The 5639-nt window shown below is 43.9% G+C and overlaps 1 pseudogene; it reads right to left on the reverse strand.

Annotated features, from left to right (window-relative positions):
- Positions 1 to 354: 354 nt before the first annotated feature.
- On the reverse strand, positions 355 to 3508 carry LOC103732453 (annotated as a pseudogene).
- Between the last annotated feature and the right edge of the window lie 2131 nt (positions 3509 to 5639).

Below are 5639 nucleotides of genomic sequence, written 5' to 3' on the forward strand. Positions count from 1 at the left end.
CCCTAGGCTTCCCCGGCCTATATATCGTTAGCCTCTTCCCCAGGCCATGTGCAACGGGGACTGACTGGTTGTTTGGAAAGTGTGGCTGGACTCTCAAGTGAGGATCCCTGACTCTCCCTGCCCCTCCCTTCCTTCCAGGGGCATGAACAGTTAACAAGCTCAGCTGTGACAATCTTAGGCAAGTGGGTGCGACCAAGCTTGGGAAGATGGCATCTGTCTGTCAGAGGACAGTCCTTTACAACAGAGCTCTGTAGTTCTAATTTTTTATTGTTATAATCATGCACTGTGTAGACCAAACTATTTCATTCAGTATATTGAATCTGACCCATGGGCCACCACTTTATACACAGTAATCTAATTTCTTCTCTGGCAGTAGGAATATGGAAAATGACCAAGTAATTCCATTCCCAGGTATATACCTAAGAAATGAAAACATATGTTCACATAAAAAAACTGGTACACAAATGTCCATAATAATGTTACTCATTATAACCCCAAATTGGAAATATTTCACATATCCATCAAGTGATGAATGGGTAAATAAGCTGCAGCATCTCTTCCCATTGGAATGTTATTTGACAATAAAAACAAATGAAGGGATTTAAGATAAAGCTTCATGAGACCATGCTTCTCCATACACAAGGCCCCAGGTGTGATCCTCAGGACCAAATGAACAAATAAAAACAAACGAAGTACTGATATGTACCATGCATGGATGAATGTTGGTAACATCATGCTGAGTGAAGGATGTGAATGGCAAAGGACCATGCATTGTATTCAAATGAAATGTCCATAGTAGGCAGATATAAAGAGAGACAAAGCAAGTTAGTGGTTGCCTTGAGGAGGTAGTGGAAGTTAGAAGTACTATTTTTAAACCTATACAGTATAGGACGTCTTTAGGGATAAGGACATTCTCAAATCAATAGATTGGCAGTTGTACAACTCTGTAAAAACACTGAAATTTGAAAAATAAAAATATTAAAATTTTTATTACATTTATTCATTTGTATATGTATGTGTGTATGTGTGTTTGTATTTGTGTATGTATCTGTGTATGCACATGCCCTAGCACACATGTGAGGATGAGAGGGCAATTTCTATCCTTCTTCATGTCAGTCCGAGGAACTGAATTCATGTTATCAGGCTTGGTGACAAGAGCCTTTACCCACTGAGCCATCTCCCTAGCCTAAAAATAGTTTTGTCTTTGCTTGGTTAGTTTTGGTCTATTTGTTTATTTGTTTTGCTTTGTTTTGAGATAGTCTCGCTATGTAGCTCTAGCTTGGCCCGGAGCTTGCTATATAGACCAGGTTGGCCTCGGACTCACAGAGATCCACCTGCCTCTGCTTCCAGGGTATTGGGATCAAGAGTGTGTGTCACCATGCCCACCCAGATTATATTCTTTTTTAAAAAATATATTTACTTTAATTTTACTTGTATGAGTATTTTGCCTTTTCTTAGGGTTTCCATGACCATGACCAGTCCTATTCTAAGTGTATACCCAGGGCCCTGATGCAGATGTCACCAGAACACCAGGGCAGGGGACTCAGGTAAATGGGGGTTAGGGGGTGTCAGGGTTTCCTTACAGAGTAGTTTCCCACTGACCAAAAGTCAAACACACCTTTCAAAAGTACATAACTGTCCCTCTGCAATCCTTCACTCTAGACAATACATCTTACATTAAAGCACTGGGAGAATGTTCTAGAAGACAGTTCCAGCTGGAAAAGGAAGAGAAGAGCTCTAAGATGGGCTCAGGCCCCCATCTTAGAGACTCTATATATTAAAAGCACCTCTCATGATCATCAGGGCTCTTGGTAACCAATGACAAGTGGCCTCATTACCCACACCTTAAAGCTGCCTAGGGAGCCCGTTTATCTCTGACACACACTGCAGGGAAGACAAGGACTGGAACAGATTGTTTCACTGGTTTGATACCAGGGCCACAGACCTCAGTCTCAGTCACTGGCTTGGGCCACAGAACACAATGAACTATGGTGATGCTGGCTCTCATTTCTCAAACTTACTTACCAGAAAAAAACAACCAGAAGTATAAAGGGTCCCCAGTGGAGCTCCAGCTCCTGTAGAGTCCTAAGGCAAGAGGCTGACCACATCCTGGCCTGATGGCAGAGACCCAGCCCCAAGAACTGCCAGGACAGCTTTCTGAGCTACAAGTGACAATGCCTTCAGACAAAGCAAACCACATTTAGCTGAGGGGACAGCTGTACCAGAGCAACTAGCATGGCACCCAGGGTCAAGGGGCTGGAGAGATGGCTCAGTGGTTAAGAGTGCTGGGTAGTCTTGCAGGGGACCTGGGTTTATTTCCCAGTACTCACATGGTGGTTAACAACTGTTGTATAGGACTGTCCTCCAACTGGCAAGCTGTGGATGGACACCTTCTTCCCAAAATTGGTTGCACCTGTTCACCTAGGAGCATCACAAAACTTGACTGTTGATGCTCCACAAGAAAGGTGGGCCAGGGAGAATCAGCCACACCCTCCAGCCAACCAGTTGGCCCTAGTTGCACAAGGGGTGGGGGAGAGGACTCAGGGGATACAAATGGAGGAATCCATAGGGAGCCTCTTGCCTAGGAATCATGATCCATACCTGGATGGAAACATTCCAGTGGGGGAGCACCACTCTCCTGTAAGTAACCCTTCACCCACTGCTCTGTAAGTAAGCAAGCCCAAATAAACATCGCTGGTTTGGAAACTGCAGTTTGGAAAAATTAGACCTCGGATTGTCATAAGGAGAAAGGAGGGGTCCAGACTTTGTGCTTCCCAGAAGGAATTTTAGCACCAACAACCTTCTATAACTCCAGCTCCAGGGATCTAATGCCCTCTTCTGACCTCTGCAGGCACTGCATTCACATAATACACTTACATGCAGGCAAAATACACATACACATAAAATAAAAATAATTCTTAAAGAAAATTGTATAAAGAGTGAATGTCGAGAGAGAATCTCAGATCCCTTTTCTCTCTGTGTGTCACTTAAAGCTGAGCTAGTGCTTTTCAATCTCTCACCATCATCTTTGTTCTTGCTCTCTTGTGCTAAGGCTGGGCCACTTGTCCACTCTGGGGACTGATCATACACAAAGTTGCAGCAGGATGCCAGTTTGAACTCCAGGGCCCCAATACCACTGCAGATCCCCCATGATGTTAAGGGCTGATACCTGGGCCCTGGGCATGTGTGGGGTCCCACTATTGGAGTTTTCTAGATGGCATCTGAATGTACCCAGTGTTTAAATCAGAGCTGGATCCTCAGTGAGCTATGAGAGTGAACAGCAAGGAGAGGGTGGCCTGCACAGCTTTGCCTGGCCCTTCAGCATCCCCGAAGCCCAGCATATGCATCCTGGGTTTCTCTTGCCTCTGCTTCACAGCCAGTCCCTACCACATATCTCTGGCTTCATCCTTCAGTCTCTGGATAGATTCTAGGAGATTCTCCTTCTCGTCCAGTCCACTCTCTGGGAAGGCATTTATTTCAAGCACTGCTCAAAGTCTTCAAGGAACATGATATTTCTTGATATATTTCTGAAACTGATCTTTAATTGCTGTCTTCTATGCCAGGTCATCCTCCAAGGCTGGGATCTGCGGGTAGTCTTCAGAAGACTGTTTCAACCTTCTTCTTGACAGTCTCTTGGTCCATGTGTAGGTGGTTATTCTCTAACAGGAGGTCTGGGTTCCTGGTGTCAGTTAGTTGCAGCTGCACTTCCAATTCAGCTTTCCACTCTCAGCTTCCCTCCTGGAATTCCCAGCGCTGCACTCATGTATTCTCTGCCCTCTGCTTAAAGGTCATTGCCAGTTCTTTCCAACAGTTTGATTCTTCTCCTCAGAGATGAAAATCTTTCCATAGCCCCCCATTGTGAAAATGAGCAAGAGTTCATCACATCTGGCTCCAGCAGGGATGATCAGGAGGCAGTGCTGGCAAGGATGGTCCACGTGGTTCTTGACATTCCCATACCACATCACACAAACTGTAAGACACTATTGGTGTAATACATATCAAGCATGGTATATATAGACTTGTGCACCAATTGTAAATTGGAACTTTCTAGAGGATAATTTGACAGGATATATAAAGATATATCAGAAGATACTATGCAAACTTCCAATGGAGAAAATCAATTAATGATCTCGTTTAGCTGTAAAGTCTATGAACTACAACAGCCCAGCCCAACAAATAATCTCTACTTGTACTGTAGTGGCACTTTTACCTTGTCCAAGTAAAGTGGGCTGTCTAGTTGGACATAAGGCCCGCTCAGTGGGAGAGAACTCATGTGTGGCACTGTAAATATAGCCAAATATACACAACTGGAGATAATATTAGACTCTAGAGAAAAACTCACCTTCGTCACATCTGTCGATCAATGTAATTTCTTTTTTTTCAGTTTCTAAATATACAAGTATGAAAATCTGCAAGTACGAAAAGTATGTGTTTTTTCTCTTTTTTTGAAAATCTTTTACCGCATTTTTGAAATTTTCATATATCTTGATCACATTTAGGCCCCACCCCCATCTGTATCCCCCTTTAGAGCCCCCTCCACCTGATTTCACACATTCTGTCATACATGTTTAGGCTTCCCAAGCCACATTTGTGTCCCCAAATATCCCTCAGTATGAGTCCACCCACTGGAGCCTAGTCAACATATTTAGAGTCGCTCCCTTAAAGGAAATCCACTCTCCCTCTGCCAGTAGCCATTAGTTGCAATAGTTCCTCAGCTAAGGTTGGGGCTTCTTACCCATTTCTCTGCTTCTATGCTGGGTTTTGTCTTGTTTGAGCTTGCATGGGTCTTGTGCATGCTGTCACCATTGCTGTAAGTTCATATGAGCGAGTTCCCAGAAGCCTGGAAAACTCTGTTTCCTTGCAGTCACCCACTACCCCTGGCTCTTACAGTGTTTCTTTCTCTTCTTCTGCATTGGTCCCTGAGCCTTGGGTGGAAGAAGTTTGATAAAGGTGTCCTAGCTAGGGAAACCAATGTCATTTCTTACTGTATTCTAAATATGTATCTTTGTATTTACAGACAAGTATACTTCTGACCATTCATCAAAGAAGTTTCTTTTTGCAACAGATGGAGACTATTACAAAGTTCCACAACTAGTGGAACGCAGAGAATAAGTGTCTATGGGGTGCCCAGCCCAAAATGATACATCTACAATGCAATCTCTACACCCGAGATTCAGAGAACATAGCCGAACAGAGGGTGGAAAAAATATTAATGCACCTCTCAACTCTCACCAATAAGATTCCTCATGCAACAGATGGCATTTAACCCAGAAAGCCACAACTGGCCATTGTGCAGAGAATAAGAGACTACAGAGTACTTATCCTTGAATAGGACACCTATATCAAACCTCTGCCACCCAAGGCTCAGGGACCATTGAGGAAGAGAAGAGCAAAAAGATTGTAAGAGCCAGAGGTGGTTGATGACCACAGGGAAACAGAGCTTCCCAGACAGCTGGGAAGTTACCCATATGACCTTACAGCAATGAGAAAAGGATGCACAAGACTCATGCAAACTCAAGCCAGACAAATCCCAGCACTGAAGTGGAGAAATGGATAAGAAGCCCCAACCTTAGTTGAGGAACTATTGGAAACTAACAACTACCAGGAGAGGGATTATTGGTTTTCTCCAAGGATGTAGT

The sequence above is a fragment of the Nannospalax galili genome, unplaced genomic scaffold, assembly GCF_000622305.1.
Source record: "Nannospalax galili isolate Female #2095 unplaced genomic scaffold, S.galili_v1.0 scaffold2415, whole genome shotgun sequence".
NCBI lineage: Eukaryota > Metazoa > Chordata > Mammalia > Rodentia > Spalacidae > Nannospalax > Nannospalax galili.